The sequence below is a fragment of the Panthera tigris genome, chromosome B4 (genome assembly GCF_018350195.1).
Source record: "Panthera tigris isolate Pti1 chromosome B4, P.tigris_Pti1_mat1.1, whole genome shotgun sequence".
In the NCBI taxonomy this organism is placed as follows: Eukaryota; Metazoa; Chordata; class Mammalia; order Carnivora; family Felidae; genus Panthera; species Panthera tigris.
Window position 1 is genome coordinate 30,384,890 of NC_056666.1, and position 27,845 is coordinate 30,412,734.

Genomic DNA, 27,845 nt, shown 5'->3' on the forward strand with positions numbered 1-27,845 from the left:
GAACACACGCTTTGCTTTTCTACTAGTGAAGCTGGATGCAAATGCACTGATTTCCACTCCCTTTGTCATTTTGAAGGATAACTGGCTGGCTTCTAGGGCTCAGAAACAAAATCTTCTGTATGAAATGCTCATGTGAGGGAGAAGGAACTTTTTATATTATCTGTTATCTTATACTATCAATAATATTCTATATATGTCTCAATCCATATGAGTTGTGAGTAGGCAGGAAGAGACTTCTCAAAATTCTATGTAGAATGGGGAATTATGTGTGATTTCAAAAAGCTATAAGATAGCTTTTTACATATTCGGGAAAAATTATTTTTGGTAACATAATCTGAAGGGAGCAAAGGTTGACAAAATCTTCCTTGAGGGTGATAGACAGAAGTGATTCTCAGGCAGGTGGGATGTTCTCCTTCGGGGAACATACCCTTCACAGGGAAGATAACACTTTTTTTTTTTTTTTAAGCAAGATGAAGCATGGGTTACAGAAGGAACACTCTGTAAGCTTTCATGTGTAAATTAACCTCCAGCAGGACTAGAGCTCATATTTGCAAACATTTCAAGATTCTATCAGAACATAGTAATAAAAAATAGGAAAGAAAGCAGATTTGCAATCAGACAAAACTTTGACCCCTACCATTCTTTTGCTGTGTGGTCTTGGACAAATAGCTTAACTTCTCTGAGACTCAGTTTTATTATTTTAAACTGGGATTAATTAGTAGTCATTATCACCTAGGAAAAATGCTATGTAAAAATAATGCACATAAAAAGCAAATCCCAGAAAACACTCACTAGATGGTAGCTATTATTATTATGGCCATCTTGAACATTTTAAACCCCCTTTTGATTTCATAAGGCTTACCTGAACTGTGCCCATTCCGAAGGAAATCAGAGATCCTGAATCTGTCTTCTGTGTTTTAGTATTTTAATTTGAAATGCAAGGGACATTTACCTCTCTCCATGGTAAGAGAAAAATCACCAGCAGCTTAGCCTCCCACCAAACCAGACAAAAGAGACAAATAAGAATCGCTGTGCCTCCCGGATGCCCTCACGATCTTTGTAGGCCAGAGAGTGAATTTCTGAAGAGAGAGATTACTGGAAGCCCTGGAGTAGAGAAGAGCCACTGGGCAGAAGAACCAACAGGGTGCAGTTATGCCCATATTCAAGGTGCTACCTGTAGGACATAGCTGTGAAGCATTTTCCAAATCCAGACAAAAGGGAAAGATACTAAGCCAGCTCAGGCTCTATCTGTTTGACTCTCAACGCCCACCCATATTCAAAGACAGCCAAAAATCTGGGTGTTTTGGCATGATAGAGATAAAATACTCATTTTTAAATTGAATATTTCACATTTTTATTTGGATGTTTGACAGCATGTACTTATTTATTTATGTATGCCCTACCTACTTCCCCAAAGGGTTCGAAATGGCAACATCATAAAGACAGCCTTAGGTTATAATTTGCTCTAAAAAACCGCCAGCACAAGGCTTACGAAAACAGGGTTTGGAGAGAAGGAGTTATGGGGCTTATGTAAACATAACAGCATTAATTTAACTAGTAAACTAAAATAATAAACAATATATTAGGCATAAAATTGAATCTGCAATTGTATCTTAAAGTACCAGCATAAAAACAATAATTTTAACCAGATGAGCACACTCTTCATTATAATAAAATTAATCTGCAAGCCTATTTGCATTATTCTACATGTTCGACACCAACACAATTTCAAAAGCAGGCTTCCTAAAACTGAGGTTATTAGCACACTACTCTGGTCAAATTTGGCCAGAACACAAACTCAGTGGGTCCTTAGTAAGAAAAGAGAGAACCCATTTTATGCCACACTCAGTCTAAGGTTCCATTTCTTCACATAATTTGTATATAGAGCCAGAAAAGGAAATCACCAAAGAAGAAATGGCAACCATAGCAGTGACAGTCACCAACACCTGTGCAGTTACCACAGGCCTGACACTTTAAATACACGGAACCTAGTGGCCCTGAGAAAGGGCCTGGCCCCGGCCTAGTCTGGGCTGGGAACTCAGTGTCATTAGATCTTCATGATCATTATTATGTTTCATTAATAATAAGTTAAAAACGAGGAGGTGGATGAGGCTACAAATTACGCAAGCATGAATTCCAGCCTGCAGTGTAAGTAGCACCTTGGCAAGAATGCATTTTCTCAGGCTAGCACACCCAGCCCTTCATCTGATTGTGAGTTTGCACACAGTGGCCGCCTTGCCACAATGCCACCAGACTCTCCTGGCTCACATACCTCTAGCTGCCTTTATCGAACACGTCTCGCGACACGCCAGGCACCGCATGAACTCTTCTGTCTTCACCACAAGCCTGTGAGGGAGACATGGGTGTGCTTGCCTTGAAGGGAGAGAAGCTGAGGTTCTGTTCCTCAGACCCCGCGCAGCATAGCCAAGTGCCTTCCTCTGGGCCCCAGACACCGTGCTCACAATCGCCCCACTGTCCCACCCTGTTGTAACATTCTCGTGTATTCTTAAATTCTTACTATTCCTTCATGCAGCTTCTTATTCCCCATACCAAGGGTCTGTAATGAAGTAAAACTCACTGTCAGATTTTATTATTTGTATTATTTGTCTTGTAAATAGAATAAAAACACTAAAATCTTGGGCCTGATGTTCAGTCCTCTGGTATGCACCCCTGGGGGAGGCCAAGCCAGTCACTACCCAAATGACTCAGAAAAATTATCTGACAACTGCCAAGCCAGATTGTGGTGACCAGAATGTAAGCACCCTCTTTCATTCACTGGTAGGCCCCATTATGCTTCTGAGAGATTTTAAAGACAGTACCTTACACTATAATTCTTCCAACAGAAGCTAAAACATGTGCATATCCCTGTGCTTCGATATAGTAAGTATGTATGTTTTACAAATATAAACGGAACAGACTCTGACTTGATTGCATCGAGGCTATGAGAATGTTGGTCACAGCCTTCCTCTTCATCACAAGCCAGCTCAGTGCCTCATGAAATGGAGAGGGAATGACAACACATATGAGCCTCAGGGTCACTTGAATTGAAGCTCAGTTACACTCTAGAAGCCCGTTCTCAGCACCAAATGCATTATTTGTAATAATCACACAGAACGCATTCAGTGTTAAACCCCTTCCTGATCTTCCTTCTAGTTTTCCAAAGTCCTCTGTATTAATATAGTCAATCATTCAGCAAAACTTTGAGGATCTGCTAATGTTGGGCAACATGGTAGGGAGAGTGGGTACAGAGATGAAAACTGACTGTGCCCACCTTCGGGGCTACCCCATCTGGTGGGGAAAAAGACGAGAAAAACATCAGTTGTGATCTGATGAGGAACGAGCCAAGTGCTATGGGGCCACAGTCAGGGAGTGCCTTTCTGAGAAAGGCGGCGCAGTCCCTCCTCACCCCACCAACAACCTGAGTCAGCCCAGGCATCTGCCTCCTCCCTTTCTATCCTACGTGCCAGGAGCAAACCAAGGGGACTAGTGCTCCCACAATCTGAGCATCTACATCAGCACTTGGCTCAGCCTCCTCAGTGCCAGAAAAATAGGCCACGGGACACAAATCCTTCAACTTCTTACACCTTACATACATTTGTCACATTCTGGACTCTTCTTCCCCTGGGCCCCTCCATGGAGCCCTGGGCTAGCATGCTCTCCACCTCCTCAGGGCACCTGCTGCATTCATAGTGCCCCATCCCAGTTACCCAGCCAGAAGACCCCCCCCCCCCCCGCCAAGATCTCGCTTTCACGACCTCCCATTGAATCAACCACAATGTTTGGTTAAATTCCTCTCTTTTCAGACATTTCTCTTGACTACCTCTTGAAACTGCCCCTTCATCTGCGAAGGAGTAATCACATGAAGTCAGACCACATGACTCTTCTTCTTAACGTATTTCAGTGATGCCCGTTGTTTTTGTATTGGCTTTCAAAGCTTTTCATCATGTAAGTCCTGTGTATTTCCAAGGCTTCAAGCCTGCCTATTTTCATTCAATGGTTTTCATTTGACCTGGCCTTCTTCTCACCACTTCCCTTTCCAAAAGCTATGTTCCAGAACCCCCAAAACGACAATGGCCCCCTTTTATCCATGGTTTCACATTTTGCCATTTCAGTTACTTCAGCCAACCCACGACAGGAAGCAGATGACAGACTGTCAGAAGGCCAATAGCCCAATGGGGTGCCTGGGTGTCTCAGTCGGTTAAGTGTCTCACTTGGGCTGAGGTCATGATCTCAGGTGGGTTCAAGCCCCACATTGGGCTCTGTGCTGACAGCTCAAAGCCTGGAGCCTGCTTCAAATTCTGTGTCTCCCACTCTGTCTGCCCCTCCCCCACTCACACTTTGTCTCTCTCTGCCTCTTAAAAATGAATAAATGTTTAAAAAAATTGTTTAAAGAAATAGCCTAAGGCTCTGTCACTCACCTCACTTCGCCTCATCATGTGGGCATGTTACCATCTCACATTATCGCAAGAAGAATAAGCACAATAATATATTTTGAAAAAGAGAGAAACCAGATTCACATAACTTTTCTTATAGTATATTGTTACAATTGTTTCATTTTATTATGTTGCTGTTAATTAATCTCTTACTGTGCCTAATTTATAAATTAGATTTTATCATAGGTATGCATGTATAGGAAAAAACCTAGTATAGACAGGGTGCTGTCTGAGGTTCCAGGCACCCACCGGGGGTCTTGGAACATACCCCCCCTTGGACTAGGGGCACCACTGTATTTATAATTCCTTAGACACATGATGCTTTTCCACATTCTTGAAGCATTGTTTCAAGTTTTTTGTCCGAATTATCCTAGACTCCTCCCTCTCTTTCACTTTCATGACCTCTTGGTCACCACATCCCACAAATTCTGTGTCTAAAAAGGTTCTGTAACATGGTACTTCTATATCTGACCAAGTCCTGTTTGCCTGCAAAATTTCCCTTGCAGCACCCACTCCTCTGGGAACTCTCCCCTGGAAGCTTTCTTACAAAGCTGCCTTAGGTGGCTGTTCTTGGTCCTTATTTTCACAAAGAATGACCTCGGCCTGGTTAAGTCCAGCAATGGGCTCTTTGGGGAAGTGGTGACCTTTTTGATCACCAATCTCTGTGTCTAGGGTCTACTGTGGTATCTGGGACAGAGTAAGCTTTCAAATTGCTGCAGAGTGGCTGGGTGAGGTAGAATTAGGAGAAATAATGGAATGAAATGGGGAAATTTTGGTTCTGCGGACTTTCTGTGTGCCGCCAGCCAACTTGTGGGTTTTTAGCTTCTGTTCTCAGGCAAGAAACATAAAAGGCCCACATTCACCCAAGGTCTCACCCAACTTCTCCTTGGCTTCTATAGCACGTTTTTTGTGTGTCCCTCACTGACCACTGAAACACTACTTAACTCAAAACTATAAAGTAAGAGAGGCAGACAAATTGCATACGGTGGAGAGAAACTAACATGGTTTCATATTTTCAGTGTGATAGTTTCAAGTAACTATCAAAGCAAAGTAACTAAGCCAGTTACCTCCTGATCCCAGTTGCCTGGATCTCCCCTAGGTTCTGGAGGTGTTTGGGCTGCTGACAGAATCCCTCCATTCACACTCAGTTCTAGTCTTGTTTATACTGCAAGCGTGTTTCCTCAGCTTCTCTCCTCTCACCCTGTTCTCCTTCTAACTTGTCTACCTCACACCACATTGGTACCTTGCTCTCATTTTGAAAACATGTTGATCCCAATGCCTTTCTGTCATTTTCCCTCACAGACTCTGTCTATCAGACCATACTCCTGTGCATCATCTCTTTGAGGTCTTCAAAATACTTGGAAAATACTCCTTATAAAACATAACTCACAGTGATGTTGGCTATTTCTTTCAAAACATTCATGCTCTACTGTTTACATTTTATTTCAGATACTTATGTCTAAGGGTGGAGGAGACCACTTCTAAATTCAATCGACTTTTAAGGAAATTGTTTTAATAATCTCTCACTCCATTGGTGAGGGTGGGATTCCTGCCCCCAGGTGATGGGGATGACCAAACACAGGACACCTGACATTGGACAGACCAGATCAATAACAATTTACCAGTCATGTAACCTTACAGCCCAGAGAAAGAGATGCCATGTGGCACACAGGGACACACAGGGGTTGCCACTTGGGAACCCAGTGAACAACTAGGGTGCTGTGGGAGGCAGGATTTGAAGTATCAAGAGGGTGAGGTGACCCCTGGTTCTTGCACGTGGATGTGACTGGCTTGTTTGAATATTTCCTCAGGCCACCAGGGAACTGAAACTCACTGTTCAGGAATAAGCAGGAACTTGCATGACCCCATGACATGGAGATTTGTTTGGCTAGGGGACCTTAACCCCAGGAACAGGGTGAGGAAAGGAATTTGATGTTAGGCCATTTGATGCCCTCCTGGTTTCCTCAGATGACAAAGTATACATAATATTGGGCCTTCATTTTAGACCTTACACACAAGAATGGACATATTACCTAAAGAGAAGAGGAAGCTAATCTGGTACCATCAGGATCCAGCATCTGCAAAGTTGCCGATGCAATGGGAATGCTGCCTACCCTCTAACAAGAATGATGGGGCTGCATGCAATCATGGCCCCCTCACCCTCACATCCTCTTTGTCTCCAAAAACACCATGAGACCATCATATGGGTGGATTCTCTGTTGGTGAAGCTGACCTAAGTGTAGATAGGTACTAATTGTTATGCTCCATTTGTACAAGAGACTTGTCTCTTGTACATTTTTACATGTTTTTTTCTCCAACTATTCCAGAATTTGTTTTTCAGATATTTTTACTGCCTGGAAAACACAGCTCTCTAATATTGGGAGTGAGCATCCTCACTACTTTGATTCCTTCTTGCTCTAATCCTGGATGTGTCAGTCTTGCCTTTGCAAGCAGTGGATAAGTGTGAGCCAGCAGATACTACATGAATGCAGAGGGAGCAGTTGGTTCCATGCACATGGGCCGATTTGTGTTCTTAGGCACGGTAATCTGCATTTATTTTCTTTTCAAAGAATACAGGCTTTTTTAAGCATTAGTCCTTTTCCATGGATTTTTCTTTGGGAATCTGAAAAGACAATGAAAAGCTGCAGCTGAACTGTGGGAACATGTAGGTTATGCTGTAGGAACATGTGCCATTTCCTTCCTGCCATTTTCTCCCCTTCTAAAGAATAGCAGCTTTTCCCATTGTTGTTTTTGAACGTGGTTGCAAGGGTTATCCTGAAGTACCATTTATGGTGGCCTCCCGGCTGGCCGAAGACTTGTGGTAACCACTATTCTTATAGGCCATATCCTGTCATTGATTTTTACATAGAACTCCCCATTGATTTCAGTAGGGAGTTTTTCCCTTAGATCGATGGCAGGATATAGCTAGTGACATTAAGCATAGATAAAAGACCCTTGAGTTAACTGTCAACAGAGTTAAAATTTAGATGTAAACTCATTTAACAAAAACTGGCTTTCAAAGCTTCATTTCGAAATGCCTTTTTCTACCCTTAAGGCCAATGTAGATAAGATTTCTTATTCCCAAATCATCATTTCCTTACATTTGTCTTTTTGCTTTTCATGTTTATTAAAATCACATTCTCATTAGTACCTGTAATAGATTTTTTAAAATTTGATTAAAATTTTTTTTAAGAAATGTGGTTTTTGCTCTCAAACAATATAATATGTAGTAGGAAGAAAAGATGGAGATACATATAACTCTAATACAAAGTGGGAGAAAAACAGAGAAAGAACAGAGAAGGGCAAAAGTATTTCAAACTCTGGGGTATTAAGAAAGATTGTATGATGGATACAGGTTCTTAGGTAATGGAGGTTAAAAATTAAAAATTTGACTATCCAAATTTTCTGACAATATGTGATACTACACATTTATCAGCCTTATTGGTATCACTTATATTTCAAGCCAGAAGTAGGAAATCACCTATAGGCAGAATGGGCTCTTTGTGGGGTAACCTCACTCCCCAGTATTCCTGGGAGATCACAGTTGCCCCTGAGTCTCCATAGTAATTATTAAGGACACCCCCTTATAGTCTCAGAAATGACCTTGTTTGGTTGATGAACTCCACGAGCATACTGTAAGCAACGCTGATGTCAGAATCATGCTCAGTTGTAGCAAGTCAATAAATAAGAAAGGAAAAGGGGATGTGGGGACACTGATGTGCCCATCTAGGGTTTAGAGCCATGGGGGCCCCAGGCTCTGAGTCCAAGATTAAGGACAGGGCAGGCAGTAAGTACTTGGCAGTGTGATACCCAAAGTCATCTGAAGTGGTGGAGATGGGTATTTTGCTCTGCTCCATGATCCTGTGTTCTTTCCATTCTTTTCTCTCCTCCCTTCCTTCCTTCCTTCCTTCCATTCTTTCCTCTTTCTTTCTTTCTTTCTTTCTTTCTTTCTTCTCTGTCTTTTCCCTCCATTCTCTGTTTTTCCCTCCATCCCAGAGCTATCAGCTGCTGGATGGTTATTCCTTACGACATCTCTTCTGTGGGCCTGAACTCCAGGGGCATTCAGAATCTGGACAGATACCACATAAATGTGATTTCCAATTTTCTGACAAACTTCTCATTTTCGGTGCAGCAGGTAAGAAGTTTGGAAGTCATCACTCCATCCTAGCAACAAGTAAAAGGCTGAACAAAGAGCAAAAAATCAACAACTCTTCTTAGAGCCATTAGAGGCATGAGGTCACAGGACAAAGCCCTCCCCCCCAGATTAGAGTTAATGACAGGCAAATAAGAACCACAGTGCATGGGAGCAGAGACCTGCCAATCAGCAGCTCCAGTGGGAACCAGTGCCTGGTCAGGGAAACCTGAGCTGTAATTAGCTGGGCTTGAACTGAATTACTGGAGACTCAGTGTGGACAAATCTGAGTTGAAAACTCCAGGGAGGCCTGGTCAGAGAAGGGTCTCCACACTTTTGTGAGTTTTACCTCCCAGAGCTCTACTAGGTCCTCACAGTGAATGGCAGAGTAAAGTGCCCTTGGCTTTCCACCATGGAGGGGGGAGGGGGGGGCGGGACATTCTGCAATATTCCAGAGCCCTCTGTTCTATTAACAAGGTCTGGCCTCTGGGGAAGCTGGTTTCCCAGAGCTTATGTGTCCAGGCTTCATCAGGACCTAACCCACCTGGCCAAACACCAACTCCATCTCCAACCCATCAGCCTATTCCATCTAAGGGGAGGAGATAGAGACTGAGAAGCACCTGTGAAGTTCACAGTCTGGAGGCTCAGGTTCACTACAAGACTGAAACCTAATCCTAGCCTGTAGAACTGCTCCCCCACCTCCCACCTCCCCACCACACCACTGAAGACCGACTTACAAGCAGTTCCTTTTACTTAGTACATGAGTCCAGCTGTCAAGTGACATCTGACAAATTTGCTGACAAATTTCTGAATGTAACCATATAAAATTGTCTTGAAGTTTTCATCATTCTGAACAACTTAGGTTGTAGCCAGTAACTCGGAAACATTTTTCTAATTATGTGGGGGATCATGTCGGGTTGATTCATGCATATTTGAAATTGACATTAATCTCATTCAAACATGTTTAATGAACAATCATTAAAATTTGATATAAGTAGACTTCACAAACCTATTCCATTTTTAACAAAGGAATAGTGTAGATAAAATGTAACACAAAATAGAGTAGCTTTGCTCTTTGGACCTAACAACATCTGATTGACAGATTAAAAAGATTCTATCACCCTAGTGTTTAGAATTTTTTTTTTTTTTTAGTTTTAGGTGGTTTCTTTATTTCCCCCATGTTCATACATGCAAGTAATGAACCTCAGATTTTACACAAAATAAACTGCTTATGCTGATATTCTGCAAGTGAAATCTTAACTTTGAGGAAACAGCTATGAACACAGGCAAACTTCTACTTAATATATTTCAGACATTTGGCTTCCAGAAGCTTCAGATAGTAAAGGGAAGTTTATAACTCTTGAAGTTTATTTTGCAAGAAACTTAATTGTATGGCTCTTCTGTCTCCTTATACTCAGCGTCTCTGTCCACCAAGTCTCTCTTTTGTACGTCCAGCAATTAGGAATGGGCATGGATCTGGACATTCAGATGCAAGTGTGGCATTTGGATTTAGCCTTATTTGTAAACAGCATGATTCACAAAAACCCATGTGAATAACAAAAGGAAGCAGACAGAGCTGTGTGAAGCTTTAATTAATGTGAAGCTAACCCGAGGATGTGCAAACTGTCAATTTTTTCCTGGCTGCTTGGGAGGCAGTGGCTGATGTGTCAGGCCTGATTCAAGAACACTTTGCAATCTCAATAAAGCAACAATCATGCAAAAGATTGGTAGATCTGAGAAAAGGTATCACAAATGATCACTCTCTTCTTAAGAATTACCCTCTGGGTGAAGACTGAAGAAAACATGCTCATTTCCCCCAATTCCTTCTGTGCCAGATAAAATCATTAGACAAGATTAAAAACCCAGAGGGTGGGAATTGCTTCCCTACAAGAAAAGTCTTTCCATTTCTCTCCCAACCACCATGCTTCCTGCTGGTGTCCTGAGTGGGCAGCAGCCTTCCCGCCTCCTGAATAATCCAGTTCGATACCTGTCTCCTTCTGTCTGGCTCAGAAAAGCTCTTCAGTCATATCCAAGCTGCCCCAGCTTGTTTTCAGCCCAGCAGACAGGGGTTCTTAAAACATGAATTAAACAGTTCTATTATAAGTAAGCCCCTGCATAAGCAGTTTACTGAGGGGCTGAGGTGGGGAGGGTATAGCTTTTTTATCTTTCCTTCCAGTTGTCTGTATTCAGCCTTAGCTCCTCACTTTCATGTACACACACATACACACCCATAACACACTCACAAGAAATGAGAAAGGGCTATCTGGAGTTTTGCCATCACCTCAACTGGCTGCCTCTATGCATTACTTACATCTGTGAATGCCATGGGTGCTATCTGGCACATCTTTCTTGATTTTCTTCGGAGCATATGTTAAGATGGCAATACCTTGCCCTCCCAGCCAGATGTGGCCCTGTGATTCGCTCTGGCCAGTAAAAAGAATAAGAGTGCTGGAGTTCCTTCCAGAGGGAAGCTTTGAAAGCCAGTACACACACTGCCACTGTCTCTTTTTTCCCTCTGCCACAATGACCAGCAATTTGTGGTTGTTTTATCAGACAGAGTCCTGGAGATAGGACAGTGCAGAAGATTCAAGGGCACAAACAGGAAATATACCTTGTTTTTTTAAACTACTGAGACTTAGGGGTCACTTGTCACTATAGTTTAACCTTGCCTCTATGGCTGATATACAAACCTGACAAATCTCATGGATTTCTAAGAAATTCTCATGCTTACACAGCCTAGCTTGTTACAAAGTCCCAGAGACCAACACTTTCCTTGTGTTCTGTCTTTGAACAGCATTGATGGAAGAATCCTGACATGCTAGAGCTAACACGAACTCCCGCTGGTTTCCATAACGGCAAAATGTTTTTCAAAAGCTGCCCAAAGCTTTTGACATAAGATCTGGGCTGCGCACCTCTGCAAAGAAAAAAAGGTCGCTTTAAATGTCCATACCTTTTGTTTTTTGAAACCAACTCTTGGTCTTTACCCCTCTCCTACCTGAATTTACTCCCTCATAAATTCAAACAAGATAACTAGCCCATTGGACATTAATAAAGACATAAGGCAGCCTATCCATTTTAGAAATACACACTTAGTCATCCATTTCTGCACCTAACTCTTCATCTGCCCCCACTTCCAGGAATTATTTCTGTTGAGAACAGCAGTTATTCATTCTCCATCCCCCGATCTTCCTTGGCTGAGCCATCTCTCAGCTCCTAACAGGGCGATTTGAAACACAAACCCACTCAGGAAGTGGACCAGCTCTGAGCACATGCATTGCTGCCTGGTTTCTTCCACGTGCCCTCTGCTGGGGCTGCTCTGTCAGCAGCATCAGATACTGGCTTAGGATTCTCGCCTTCCATCAGCTCACAAATAATAAGGATAGTGTCTCCAAATGCGGTTTTCTGCAAACTTTAGATATATTAACCTAAAGTAAAAATAACAAAAACAAACAAACAAACAAAAACAATCCAATTGATTATGCCAGAACCTACCCTCTCCCACAGGCTGGAAAAAAAAAATCAAAAACTTAAGGGCAAAAACATATAGTGACATGGAAATATGGCATTTACATGATAATGCAGGAATAGATTACATTTTTCACCGTTTTACCTGCTAAGGATTACAGAGCGGGATAATCATTTGCACAGCAAAAGAGAATCATATTTAGATTAAATATGGAAGTTCAAAAGATTGATGGAAATCTTTTGCTCATTTCAAAAACAAAGACAACAAAAGATACCAGAACATACCCTTGATGACTGGTGAACATTTCCAACCTAAATAACTGCTTTTCATCTCATGTCAGGGCCTTCTCTGCTGAGACCATCTGTAGAATGGATTAGATTATGCCACCTTATTCTGCAGACATTTCTGCTCAGGAAAAGTAACCCCTCCCTTCTGGTGAGGTGCCTCTTCTTTATGCATCTTTATGCTTCATGGTAAGTAAATGCTCACTACATCCATCTCTTGTATGCTGTTCACGGGGCATAAGGCCCGTCTGACACCCTTATCAGACTGCGCATTCCTTAAGGGAGGGACCATGTAGGATTTCATTGTTGTGTCCTTGGCAACAAGCATCGTGCCTGACACAGAGCAGATATTAGGGCTTCTTAATGATGCCCCTTTTGAGCATCCCAGCCTCTCCTGCTAGCAAGGACAGGTGTCAGGGCAGGCTTACAGTCCCCTCACTGAGCTCTCCTCCCAAGTAGGAACATGTCAGGAATGGGGAAGAAACCTTACCTTAGTTCTCACCATTTAGGGGTAAGTCAGGAGAACAGCCTATCTACTCATCACCTTCTTTTTTTTTTTTTAAGTTTTATTTGTATTTCTTTATTTAGAGAGAGAGAGAGAGAGAGGAAGGGACAGAGAGAGAATCTCAAACATGCTACACATTATCATTGTAGAGCCCGACACGGGGCTTAAACCCATGAACTGTGAGGTTAGTCGAAGTTAAGAGTCCAATGCTTAAGTGACTGAGCCACCCAAGTGCCCCAAGCCTAATCTAATCATCATCTTAAAAAGTTCTACAGTAATCACAGCAAGGAGCTCCATTCCTTTATCTTAAATCTTAACCTCTAGGGAAAAAAAAAGAAATATATGTATCTTATATATATCTTATATGTATCTTATACACACACACACACACACACACACACACACAAACATTTCTTCTGCATTTAACAGATTAGAATCAAAAATACACATGCATACCCCTTATCAAAGGCTTCCCATGAACTGTTATAAGTGTTAAGGCCTTCATGATTTGAGCCTTAGGGCCCAGCTCTCTGAACCCATCCTCTATTCCCTTTCCCCATCCATCTCACCCCTTTTGCTCATTCTATTCCACCTCCTTCCTCTCCAGCTTCCCAGCCTTTTTTCTACTCTCAGCTCACACTGAGCACATTCCAAGTCCAAAGCCTTTAAAACACAATGTTCCCTCTGCCTAGCACACACTTTCACTAGAACTTTGCATGGCTCACTCTTTCCCCACATTCTTGATGCTTCCTCAGAGAGGCCTTTCCAAATCACCCCATCTCTCTCACTTTCTCACTCTTGATCCCCATCCTGGTTTGCTTTTACTCACAATATTCATGACTCCAGATGTGTAGGGTTTTTCCTCACACCAGTCAATTCTCCAATTCTCTGTACACCAACTGGGTGTCCTACAATTCAAATCTGTTTTGACACTAAAGACCCAGAGTTAGCATCAGACTCCATAGGTTGAAAGGCTCAGTTCTACAAGACTGCCCTCACTTCAGGTGCCAGTTGCTAGTCTTGTGTTCCTAGGTTACCCACACTTCTGTCCAACCTGTCTACAAAGTCTGGGGGTTCCCAGAACCCCTCCCTCCTTTCAGGTTTGATTATTTCCTAGAATAGCTCGTGGAACTCAGGAAGGCAGCTTACTTACTACTGCCAGTTGATTATCAAGGATACAACTCAGGAACAGCCAAATGGAAGACACACATTGGGCAAGCCATTGGGGGGAGAGGTACAGAGCTTCCATGCCCTTTCCAGGTGCATTACTCTCTCATAACCTTAGTGTGGTCACCAATCTGTAGGGGGTTTTATGGGGATGAGGGGGGGTGGTATTATGTAAGCACAATTGATTAAATCATTGGCTGTTGGTGACCAACTCGATTACCAACCCCTCTTCCCTCCCCAGTTAGGGATTGGAGCTGAAAGTTCCGACCCTCTAATCACTCCTTGGTCTTTTGGGATCTACCTCTATCCTACAGCTCTCTAGGGGTTCTCAGTCACTAGTCATCCCATGAGCACACAAGAGATACTCTTACTCTGAAAAGCCCAAAGATTTTAGAAGCTATACCAGGAACCAGGGACACTATTTTCCCTGACACTGAATGCAATGACATTCATTATTTTTTGTTACCCATTTCCCTGTTAATTGTCAGCCTTCTCCTACTAGAATGAATACCCATTAAGGGCCAGGACTCAGGCAATACTCAACAGAACACTTGCTGCCTGAGGGAGCGAGTGAGCAAGTGAGTGAGCTGAATAAACCCAAGGCCCGCAGAGTAAGTGGTTGCTCAGAGCCACAAGACCTGGTATTTTCACACTTCCTTCCAGCTTCTGCCTCTAATATGGAAGGTAGGCAAACAAGAGTTCCAAATTACTTCGTTTTTAGTCCAAGAAAACTGAAAGTCCTTTATGAGTACTTTATTCATTTTCTAGGATTGTCATATAACAAAGCATCACAAATTGGTGGCTTAACACAACAGATTATTCTCCCACAGTTATGGAGGCAAGAAGTCCAAAATCAAGGTGTCACCAAGACCATGCCTCCTCTTAAGGCCCTTGGGAAGAATTCTTTCCTGACTCTTTCTAGCTTTTGGTGGTGCCAGCATCCTTGGTGACTTTTGGTTTGTATCTGCATGCTCCAATCTCTGCCTCCATCTTCATATGTACTTCTCCCCTGTGTCTGTCTGCATATCCCTTCTCTTCTTCTTGCCTTTTCTAATGACACCAGTCATTAGATTAGGACCCATGTCATAATCCAACATGTCCAGGCTGACCTCATCTTAACCTGACTGCATGTGTGAATATATCTATTTCCAATAAGGTTACATTCACAGCTACTGGGGTTAGGACTTCACATCTCTATTTGAGGAAGACAGTTCCCCCCAAAGTGTTGACTAGGTTATTCACAGCATATGGATGAAACTTTAAGAATAAACTAGTCATTCTGCCTGTGTCTTGAATTTAGGCCATGAAGTGTCTCCTGGGTCCACAGGCAAAGGAGCCTCCACATTGTATCTTTTTATCAAGAAGCTCATCAACCTCAGGCACAAAGAGTTTTAGAAGGAACTGCAGTAGAGTCTGTGAAATCTTTATTAAGTACCAAGGAAGGGGATAAACAGAATACAAAGATGTATCACATGATAGAAAACTGTAAACATTGGTAAAGAAACTAGTGTTTTTAAGAAGGCTAGGATTTTAGAAAAGCAATGGGTCCAAATTTTTAACAGAAGAACAAGCCAATTTAGTCTTAGCAGTAACAATGTATTTCCCAAGTGCACACATTTCTGGAGCAGAAATGTGAGAAATGACCCCGGAAGCTCAGATAGCAAGTGGCTATCCCCTACACACACATACATACACACACACACACACACACACACACACACCTAAAACTGCATCCCAGTAATGCCAAAATCACCAGATGATAGTGTAAGTTCAGTGAACAGATATTTGTTCTATATGATACCAAATGTCTAACTGTCATGTGTTTGTTGTTGCTGTTTTTCTGCAGAACTAATAGTTTGACCTGGTGTCATTCAGAGTGTATGAGAAATTAGGGTTGTAGCTGTGTTTTCTGGCTGTCCCATAGGATGAACAGGCTCAGGTTCAGTGCAGCCAGTGTTTGAGGTTCCACCTTGACCCTACTCAGGACTGCAGAAGTCTCGCTTTTGTCCCTTCCCTGCACTGACTGCCATGGAAGGGTCATGTGAACAGCACCACAAAGACTGCTCAATTATCAGGGGAGTTGTGGATCTGCTGAAAGACCAAATTCAGCAGAGGGTGTAAAGTCCATGATTATTAAATGTGAGAATGTGTTGTACTCCTAAGCAAACTGGCAGCTTGAGTTGAGGCTCATGAGAAGTTACTGAGAAAGGACATGCCATCTATCTCTAAGATTCCTGTAACTGGAAGACCTTAGGAAGAGAAATGCATTTCATTTAGCTCAAACATGCATTCTCCAAAAATAAAGTGTGCTTCCACATAAGGTAATGAGTGCCTAATTTTTTTTTAAATATCCAAGCATCAACTGTCTAAGATACGATAAAATGAATTCCCGTAAAATTGTGGAAGACAATCTCTCATGCTCCTTCCAACTCTAAAAATACTGTAACATTGAAGATTTATTTCAGTCCCAGAAGATTTCAGATACACAGATATTTCAAATTCATTGAAAGATCAGAGGAGAATAACATTATAAATGAGATGGAGGGAATTTAATCATGGATATAGCACACAAAATGAGCAGCCGATTCTCTGAAGCAAGGGTAGTATGGAAGGAAGGCTGTTTTCACCTTCAGAAGCTGATCTGTCTGAACAGATCAATTAAGAGAGATCAATTTCAGAGGGTGGCCATAGGGCGGTGTGTCAGAGAAATCAAGGCATTCTTCCTCTGAAGGAGGCATAAGAAGCTGAACTTTCTTCAAGCGTTTATATACTATAGCACTGGTTCTAAAACTAAGGAAGGCAGTGTCTGAATGGGGTGGAGAGAGCAAACTGGGTTTAATTCAGGAGTCTTTTCAAATGCCATGTGCTTATCCTATGGAAGAGGAGGACAGGAAGCAGGTGGTAGGAATGATCAGGCAGTACCATGTCTGAAAAGGCTCCTCAGGTGACTGTAATCGTCTTACCTGTTTCAGAATCATATCACATGAACTGGAGTCAAAATAATTCTCTTTCTTTTCCATCTACTATTGTTAATGATTTTTTCTCCAAACTTGGCTTCACTTTTCATATTGCCTGACTTTTCTTCTGCGTGGTAGGCTATTACAGAAATCACAGTAACAATTTACTCAGTAAAACTGTCTTGGCCAAGTAAAAAGGTTTTTTTTTCCCTCAATTTTAAAAACTCTACTAATTTGTGGTGATAACAATCTTTCACATCTTGAGAGTTTGGAGAAGAAATTCAAAAATATATGATTGCCAAAAAATGTGGTAAATTCCCTGTTGTGTTGCTGCACAAGTATGAATTTACCCCAACCAGACCTCCCATGTTTAGGGACTTTCCTCAAACCCCTTGACTTTTTAAGATTATGAAATGTGCTCTGGGTACAACTCCCTTAAGTATCCACACCCTCCCACTCCATGAAAGAGACAGAACATCTGCTCCTCAGCTCTCTGGGAAAGTATATTTAATTATTAGATGCTTTCCTTTTCAAAATGGTGCTGGTTCACTTTTCTTTTCTTTTCTTTTCTTTTCTTTTCTTTTCTTTTTTCTTTTCTTTTCTTTCTTTTGCTTCCAGGGCAAAAGCAAAATAAAATCAGCCCTTTGATGTTTAAATCAGATAATAACATTTGTATCAATGTAAATTACAGCTAATAGCATAAAAGTATGTCTTATATACTTGCTGAGAAGCAAGAGTCAATATCAGGCTGTTGTTTTCTCAGTATCCATGCAATGAAGTTACCTTAGGAGACTTCTAGAAGCAAGGGATGCTGAAAATGGGACGGTGGGGGAGCAGAGAAAGATTATGAAATCTTACAGACTTGATTATGGAAACTTGCAGAATCTTATCCACATGATCAGCTTTTGTTTCTCAATCCTAGCAAAATCTATCAGAAAAGTGTGCACGTGTGTGTGTGTGTGTGAGAGAGAGAGAGAGACAGAGACAGAGACAGAGACAAGACATGATATTGAGGGAGACAGGGAAAGAAAATAAGCATGCGAGTCTTCCTGAAAAAACTTAATGCCTTACATATCATGTTATAAAAACACTGATAAAATGAGAAGTAGAGGTTTCACTGGAATAAGGAGAAGGAGAAGGAGAAGGAGAAGGAGAAGGAGAAGGAGAAAAGTGAAGCAAGTGTGGGTCTGGCATCATTCACTCTTGAGCAACAACCAAGGACCAGTATTACCAGCTTTTGTTAGGAACAAAAGTTTTTGCAGTTTTGTAATTTTCCTAGTGTCTTATTTGTTTTAAATCCTCCTCCTTTAAAAACAAACAAAAGAGCGAAAAATAAGTTTGCTTTTGTTTTAGCAAGAGCAGGAGAGGACAAAATTTTCAACTCAGTTCAATCAAATGAGTATCTTGCGAACCACTTCAAAGCCAGACAGAGTTCCTGCCCTCACGAAGTGGACATTTCCTTGAGAGACATAATTGAAGTGCTGGAAAAGCGCGGAGTCGGTATGATAGGAAAAGATAGGATTCAGTAGGCAGAGAGGGAAAGGTTAGGACCTGAGGTCCTCGGGTGGAGAAAAACACGTATTTTGGAACAATGCTGGGAGCCACAGGCCACAGCAAACCCCCTCTAGCTTAAGGTTCCTCTTAAGAATGTATCAGACACCACCTACTCCCCCTCAGGTTTCCCTCAGGAATCTGACAGAAGATCTAACTAAAATAAGCAGTAGACCATACAAGGTCTGACCCACGAGAATTGATATGTCTAGAGGCCACCTCTCATGCAATGGAATGGAGCCAGTCAGGAATGGAGAACCCAGCACCTAGAGTTATCCAGCCAATAAGGGTAGAACCTGAGAAGGAACAAAGGGGAATGTCGGGGGGGGGGGGGTGGTGACCAGAACCTTATAAAACATGGACCCTTGTTTATTGTCTGCAGGTATTCACTTTCCAATGCCCCCTCTCTGCAAAGAGAGCTCTCCTACTATTCTTACTTTGTAATCATATACTCCAATGAACTTTTGTCTGCTGCTCATTTTGTGTCCACCTCTTCGTGCCTGGAAGCCTTGAGACCAGGAATCCTAGGTAGTGAGGTAAAGAAACCTGCAACAGGAGGGGCTGATCAGGGATGCTTCCCAGAGAAGGGATGGCCACAGGGGCTTCCCAAACTCAGCTGCTCTTCAGAATTTCCAGGGGAGACTTGGAAAGGGCACATCCCAAGACTGCTCTCTGGATCTGGGAAACTGGAATCTTAAGAGAGCACTGTGTGTTTACAAGTTTCCCAGGGTGACAGCGCAGCCTGCAGCAGCTGGGCTCTGGCGGGAGGATGGAGCCAGAAGGGGAGGGGAGGTGAGAGGAGCACTGTGCCAGAGGAACCCAAACCCACCCCGCATGTGACTGGCGCTCAGGGATGGAGGCGAGAAAGCAGCCAAACCAGGAGGGGCGCTGTGCGTCCAGCTGTGGAGGCCCAGGTGGTGCTAAGAAAGGGAGGTGGCACCTGGGAAGGAGGAGGGGGGAGCCTGAGGGCTGTGGGAACAGAGAGGAGAGGTGTCATGGAGCCCTCCCGGAACCACACCCCTCTCGAGGGGTGGTAAACAGCCCAGAACCAGTTCTGTGGCCCTGGTTGCCTTTTTTTTCATCTTCCGCACCCACTTTCCCTTTTATCTGTACCCCCACCATTCACCACTGGAGAAAAGAGGGGAGGTGTTAACAAACGTGTTGTTGATGATCAGCTGGTCACCCCCACTTTTTCACCTGCGCAAAGAGAAATGGACACAGCTTCACCAAGGAAGAAAGTGAGTCAGGCCACACTCTTTCCCTCTTTCCACTGGACATCTCTCAGGCTGCCCTGCATGACTTCTTGCTCCACCTAAGGCTACTTTAGATGCTGTCACTTGTAAGTAAATATTATGGGTTTTTTTTAACCCCCTTCCCTCTGACAATGGTGGTACCCACGTGCCTAAAACATACCACATGACCATATACATACTGTCCTCCCTTGTAACATGACCATATCCTCAGGTTGCAGATCTCCCTGCCTCTATCAGAGGTAAAATGTCGTAACAATCTGAGTACATGCAACAGTAAAGAATTGTCATACCAGAGAGAGAAGGTCGAGTGTTCGGTCTCCCTATTGTAGCCAGCCTCACCTACCCGCAAACATTCATGGTCACTTAGTCCAACTAACGAAACTGACAGTCAGGAACAGACGTCAGTGGGAAGATTTAATAAAAACATTTAGTGGTAACAGGTCAAGAATAGATCTTTAAAAACCACAAATTTCTCCCCAAGCCTCTGTTTAAATGACTACACTTGCACTAATAAGAAGTGAGGTTTCCCTAAGCAGAGGAAGTGAGAGAAAACCAAGCCCTCAATAAGAAAGGTGATTGTCTTTACCAGTAACCACATGTAAACTAAACTGCACTGGGGGGACATCATAAAGGCATTTCATTTCATCCAACAGGTTTTTAAACAGGACTGTCATTGAAAGAATTATCCAGTGAGCAGAATCTCACCTTAAACATACGTATAGACATTGGCCAGCAGATCACTTCATTTTCCACGCAGATTCTTGTAGCTGTTTCTCGTGTTCCCAATTTTAATAAGCCTCCATGCATTTCTGTAAAGAGAATCAGGGACCCAAGATAAAGTGGAGAGGGATCAAAGAATGACCCAAAACTTTGTTTCCTACTCTGTGTCAAACCTAAACAAACGATTTGAGCCCCAAATCAAAAGATAGTCCCAGAGTGTCAGTATCCCCCGCTCAGATAAGTATTTTCTCTTAAAGCCATGTCAGTATGTTGGAAAGAGCATTCATAGGTTGAAAACGTTTCAAAATCGAGAAATTTATTTTGGTGAAAGAAAGCTTTATAAAACAAAGGATCCCAAGGGATATGCAGAAGTGTCTTTGCATTAGAATCTTGTTTTGGAAAAAAATAAAAACTTAAATGTGACTTGAGTTGCTACTCTAAGGCTGTCTCTTAATTTGTTGAATGAAGCCGGATCCAGATTAAAAATGAAGCAATTCAAAATACAAATCTAAAAGATGGGCTTCTAACTGAACTCTCTAAAAAAGACAAAGCCTAACACCTAACAAGTTATTCTTCCTAGGAGATGGAAAGAAAAACTGAGCAATAAACAGAAACAGAGACATATAGGAGAGAGTAGGAAGCCAGAATATTCTGTTATCCATGGGCAGGTAGCTTGTCTGTGTCTCACACTTCAACTGAATCCAAATTCTGAATGTATAAGTGAAATAGAATAAGAACTCTTCACTTGGGTGTTTGATATCATCTAAAGCTTGTGAATATGGATTCAGAAACATCTGTCTTCCACATCATCTGTCTATGGCTTGCCTTAGACTAAAATCTTGGGTGGAACTAATAGCTCCAGTCATGCAAGCTGATGCCTCCAGGGGTAGGAGGTGAGAACACAGAAATATTAATACAGCCATCAGAGAAACGACTTTAAGCCAGCAGCTGACACTGTTTAGTCTCATTGACTTACAAGGACTGGCTAGTTTTAAAAGTGAATTATGAAAGTGGTTAAGGGCTAGCTTGAGGAAAATGTTGGCAGGTATCAAAACCAGACTGCTTGTGGCCACTTCTAAGATTTCAGTTGACATGAGTTTGTGGTTGAGAAGTCAAGAGGGCTCCTGAGGAGTGAGAATTCAGCCCTTTCTAGTCTGGTGCCAAATCCAAGCAAGGCATAAAAACCAATTTTTATACAGTCAAAGGCACCGCCAGTATATAAAGTTTTATAATCTGATGTGTACTACATGATCCTTGTTGTTTAAATTTCCATCATGCTGAGAATTGCAGAATGGAAGTCACCGAATGAGGGGGGCTAGTCTAGACCTGCTCAGGGCCCAGGGGTTAGAAAGTTTATGTGAGTAATTACTTAGGCTTTAAGCCTAAATAATTCAATATCAAAATTGGGGTGGTCCTAAAGAGAGAAGCCAGGGGACCAGGAAGGCCAGATAGAGAGGATGGCATATGGCTGTTTTCCGGGCTCCAACACCTCAGTGCTGTGAGGACTCACCACATTCTGTACAAATCAAAGGAGCGACAGCTATGTGTGGCCTGTCCGTCCACACTCTCCTTAGAGCAGACATTCTGTGCCATCAATGCAATAATCTTCACTCTTTTAGCTCTAAAGGCAAATTAAGTAGATGTGGCTAAAATCAAAAACATTTATATTGTGTTTACTAGAATTGTGCTTTTATGAAACACTGATATGCTAAAGCATGCCAGTTTAAGCTCCCCAACCATTGCATCAACAGAGCCTGAGCAGTCAGAATGCTGTAATGGTTAAATGCACAGCTCTGGAGTCAGCTGCCTGAGATCATACCCCATATACAACACCCACATAGCCATGTGACCTTGAACAAGTTTCCAAACCTCTCTCTGACCGAAGTTTTCCAAGATCTGCCTTATAACATTCAATGAGGAAAATAAGGTATGTATCTCATGCAGTAATTATGTGAGCATTAAAAGCAATAATTCATTGGGGCGCCTGGGTGGCTCAGTCGGTTAAGCGTCCGACTTCGGCTCAGGTCACGATCTCACGGTATGTGAGTTCGAGCCCCGCGTCGGGCTCTGTGCTGACTGCTCAGAGCCTGGAGCCTGTTTCAGATTCTGTGTCTCCCTCTCTCTGACCCTCCCCCGTTCATGCTCTGTCTCTCTCTGTCTCAAAAATAAATAAACGTTAAAAAAAAAAAAAATTAAAAAAAAAAAAAAAAAGCAATAATTCATGTAAAGTTTTTCCTCATGCATGGGATAGTGTTGGATGGTCTGTTTTTATGAAATCCTATTTGTGCAGAATATAAAAAGTGAAACGGTACCAGAGTTGGTTGTGAATAACGGGACTCCTCTTTGCCTCTTTCCGCCCTCTGAGTCCTGCTCTGAGCGCCAACAGCTTTCAGCTTTTTAGCTGATTCTTTTGACACTGCTTCCGTTTTCCCAAATACTATGATTCAATTCAGACCCGATATGTCAATTCCTTATTAAAATAGGTGAGAATTTAACTCTATTATATTCACACACACACACACACACACACACACACACACACAATCTCTACCTTTCTATTCCTCACCCGGCTCTAATGTTATACAACAACTCTGTCTACATGCAATTATTGTTCACAGCTGAACCACAGAGTGAACTATAACATTTCCATATATATATAATAATTGCCTCAGTTGAGTTAGTTGGCTGGACTTGTTTTCTATGCCTTATCACTAAATTGTTCCTTGACAGGAATGGAGGGGAAGCTTCCTAATATGGCCACATACGTCAAGAATACTAATATATTTTTGAGTCATCGCTACTGAAGCCCTCTGTCTTCCATACTAATCTGTTTTAGTTTTACTTTGTGCACAACTGCAGTTTTGTGCCTTCTCTTCATCCACCTGGGAACCTATTTTTTCCTCTTTTCTGTACGAGATGCAGTTTCTTCCTTTTTCTTGATTTATTCTTTTGTATTACTAGAACAATCCTTCAGTAACTTCCATAGAAAGGATGTATGATTTAAAATTTTCATATGTTTTTAAACATCCTCACTTTTATTTGTTAATTTGACTTGATAAAGAATTCCACGTTGGAAAATATTCTAACAGAATTTTAAAGATACTGTTATAGTTTTTCCAGCTTACATTGTTATAACTAGTCTGGTTCAATTCTAAAACGTGTGTGTGTGTGCTTTTATGTGTGTACATTTGCATATGCGCGTGCATGGCGCCGCTTGGTTTGGTTTTTAATCTGTAGAAACTTCTCTGTATTCCTCTTGCTCTGAAATTTCATAATACTGAGGCTTGGGTGTTTTGTTTTGTTTGTTTGTTTGTTTGTGTTTATAATTTATTACTTTGGAACCTCAGTGTAGAAACTCACGTCCTTCAGCTTTGAAAATTTTTCTTGAATTATATCTTTGGTAATTTTCTCCTTTATTCTTTTTCTTACTAATTCTTACTAATTAGAACTCTTACTAATACTATGTTTTACTTACTGGATTGAGCTTCTATTTTTCTTATCTTCTCCTCTTATAGGAATAATTTTTGTACTTTTTGAACAATTTCAAACTCAGTTTTTGCCTTTGTATGAAATGTCTTATTTTAATTTTGCTATACTTAATTTCCAACAGCTCTTTTAAGATTTCCTGTCGCATACTGTCCTTGTTTCATAAATGCAGTGCCTTCTGGGGCACCTGTGTGGCTCAGTCAGTTAAGTGTCCAACTCTTGATCTCAGCTCAGGTCTTGATCTCAGGGTCATGAGGTCAAGCCCCACATTGAGCTCTGTGCAGTTGGGAAACTTACTCAAAAAAATATATATTATATATAAATATAAAAAATACAAATTAAAAAATAATAATAATGCAGTATCTTCCATCTTTCTCTGAGGATCATATTTAGTGAACCCTTTGCTTTGTTTTAGTTTGAGTTTCCCTTTCTTTTTCTTGTTTGTTTTTGAAACTTTTCCTTTTTTTCTTTTCTTTCTTTTACTTTGGGTTTTACCTTTCATGTTGGAGTCTCTCCTAGAGAACTGGTGATGCTTAGCTGTCACTCATATTTAAGAGAGAGGAGCTCGAGAGCTAATTATAAGCTCAGTGTGCCTCAGTGGGTTTTATGCGCTTTGTATTCAAGTGCCAAACAGGGACCAGTCTTTCCACTGGATGGTTTCAAATATCCATATCAACAGATCTTGTTTTCTTAGGCTACTTTCTCCTAAAAGAAATCTTCCAATGTCCAGTTACTACATGGGTGCTGGGGACCCCTTTAAGGGAGGGAGCTGGGGGAGGGAGGTGCATCTCTCAGGAAGACATATTCGCCAAATACCCTGTCAGCACTACTGCAACATACTGTGCTTTTAGCTGCCTTTGGCAAACAAGAATCTAGGTTCTTTGCTCCAGTTTCTTTGAGAATTTTTTTTTAAGTTTATTTAGTCTGAGAAAGAGAGTGTGAATCAGGGAGAGGCAGAGAGAGTGAGAGAGAGAATCCCAAGCAGGCTCTGCACCGTCAGCACAGAGCCTGACACAGGGCTTAAATTCATGAACCCGTGAGATCACGACATGAGCTGAAATCCAGAGTCAGACTCTTAACTGACTGAGCCTCCCAGGTGGCCTCTCTGCTCAAGTTTGTCTACAGAGACTGCCCCTGCCTTCTGCTCAGGTTGCCAGGAATAGTTACCCAGCTGGGTGTGAGTAGGGGAGACAGGTTTCTAACTACTCCATAAACAGAATTTCCAAGCCTGCTGACATACCTTTCCTGCCAACTCTAGAACCTGTTCCAGATTCTATGAAATAATAAAAGGACTCATTGTCACTCCTCTCTGGTAAGTCTCTTTCTGAGTCCCTCTCTGTTTCCCATCTTCTGGAATTTCATTGATACTTCTAGTCCGCTCTTTGACCTCTCTCAGTCTGTTTTTCCCTTTGGTCTTAAATCTTTTAAAATTATTTATGGTCAGCTTTGGAACACTTGGGAGGGAAAACAACCATGTGTATTCAGTCTACCATGACATTTAATGATGTTAAATATTTTACTATCATTTTTATCAAGGCATAATCATATTATTAGCTAACATAGCTATCATAATAACTATTGCTCAGGTCCTCTGGTCACTGTGAATATAAACAAATTAAATGAAGGAAACACTATTGGTGAAAAGTACAAACATGGGCATGTTTTGTGTATCTCAGCCTGGCTTTTAATAGCTCAGCAACAGAAAATTCTTTCTCCTCCCTCTCAACTAAATTGTGTCTCTTTAGTGGCTTTTCCCAAACTTTCTGGGTTCCTTTCCTGCAGTAACATTTCAGTAGGCCTCCTGATGACATTGTGACCTCCCACTGACCCTCTTGCTTCTTGCAAGTCCCTTCTCTCACAAACCTATCTTGGTATGTCCACATTTCTTTTCACTTCTTACTGTTTTCAAGTGCTCTGGTTGGCTTTCCCTTTGTTCAGGTCATCAATAGGTCTTGATAATTCAGTTCACAGATCACTGACCTAGCAAGGTCATAACTGAGCTTCAAATGAAATCCTTTTAATTGTGGCATGTGCTCCTGAGCTCCTCAGAGAAAAGGCTCTGTGCAGGGGTGAAATAATACAAGAAGTAAGAACAAACTACTGCTTTTCTAAACATTTCCAATAATTCCACAAGCAAGCAGTGAAGGAAAAATTGGTATATTAACTCTGGAGGGATGTGAACCCAGAGTGTTCTATGACCTGAGGCTGTTAGATAAAGTGCTGGAGCAAGGTCTAATGGACCTCATGTCTGTGTTGGATTGTACAATTGGTAGAAGGAAGGATGACCTCTCCTCTTTGTAACTTGGAGTTGTTCAGCGGGACGAGCCAAATTCCTTTCTTTGCCTGGAATATGAATTATTGGCAATTCTCCCTTAGACCTTTGGATACAAAGACTCAAATTCCTGAAGAAATCTTCAATTTCCATTCCCGTTTCTTTCCGTCTTTCTCTCTAAGTACCTGCCTAATCATCCTGCAGAGAGAACTGGAATTCTGACTGCAAGTGAAATCTCTGCTCTGCTGAATGTTCCCCTTGACTTAGGATTCTTCAGCTTATTTATTTATGTGTATAATACAGAGATGTAAGTGCCCTTACCAAGAATGCCATGCACTGAAACCTCTGGTTTTACGCAGAAACTTTCAGCCCTCAAGTGAAAAGGCAGGGGGGAAAAATGTAAGGAAATAACAAAGGCACAACACCACCACAAAGCAAAAGTACAGGGTGTTGAGGTGACATGTGCAAAAGGATGATTGTTTGGAAACTTCCTTTCTACCAAGAAACAATTTCCTATAAGACCAAGCTAGGGAAAATATGCAGTTAATCATCCAGCATGTGAATAAGGTTAAATAATGGAATAACTTAGGTAAAGATGCTATAGTTGGCTGAAAACCTCTGAATGGCAATTGTTTAATACAAAAGAAATACTGGCAAAGTCTTGAGTCAGAAATTCCTGGTTGATTGAACTCTCCATTCCCACTGTCCCTTAGCAAACCTCCCAGTAAGCTGAGGAGGTTTGCCAGTGCCATGAAATATTTTGGTTTCATGGAAGATTGTTTATCTTGGCTGCTAAAACTTTACATGTCATCCCTTACCTTCTCTTAGGTTGCAAAATACTCAACTCACAGAAGAGATAAGAGAAGTTGCCCTTTGGAATAAAAACAAAGAAAATACATTTGGATTTACCAGATACTTCCTAGAATGAGTGAAGACTTGCATGCTCCTTAAATGTCCCCTCACCATCTGTTGCTTTCTCCAACTTTAGCTTCCTCCAAGACAGGTTTTCTTAAGACTGAATGATGGGAATTTATACCAGCCTCAGACCACTCAGGATATGACCCATTTTTTTTTTTAAATAGAACAGACTCCTTTGCCCAATCACAATACTGAGTTCATTATAATTTCCACCATCAATACCCAATTGTGAATAAAATAATAAAAATAACAGAGTAGTTTATCACAGAACTGACTTCCAAATAATTCTTTCATCTACATTTTTTTTTTCTGGTAAATACAGGACCTTTGTAATTTCTGTAGGAAAATTGAAGTGATTTATGTAAAAGAAAACATGAGAGGTTTAATAAGTTAGGAGGAATCATAACCAATGAAACAAAAAAAGTGACAATGTGGGGGGAAGGCATTTAACTAACTAGCCCTGGTTAAATATGCCAATATGACTGAAGGTTCTACATCTTTCCATAAGTGATGATTTTAGGATATTTTAAAGCTTGCACCACCCTCACAACGATGCAGCTGCTGTGCTGTTTTTCTTGGCAAGCATCAGGATCCTTTGTGGGGACTGAACAAACCTGAGCTTCGAAGCAGAGCAGCTCTAGAACCAGACTGCTGGATGGTTCTCCTGAGAGTTCAAATATTTGAGTAAAAAATATGTGTAA

At 41.7% G+C, this 27,845-nt stretch overlaps 1 long non-coding RNA gene across 2 annotated transcripts; it reads left to right on the plus strand.

Annotated features, from left to right (window-relative positions):
* Positions 1-19,252: 19,252 nt before the first annotated feature.
* LOC122240579 lies at positions 19,253-27,384 on the plus strand. Of its 2 annotated transcripts, none has more exons than XR_006220365.1 (4): positions 19,253-19,409; positions 19,671-19,834; positions 22,220-22,395; positions 27,055-27,384. It is a non-coding gene; the product is annotated as an uncharacterized LOC122240579 (long non-coding RNA). The 2 variants fall into 2 exon arrangements; XR_006220366.1 differs by having other exon boundaries at positions 19,703-19,834.
* The last annotated feature ends 461 nt before the right edge of the window (positions 27,385-27,845 follow it).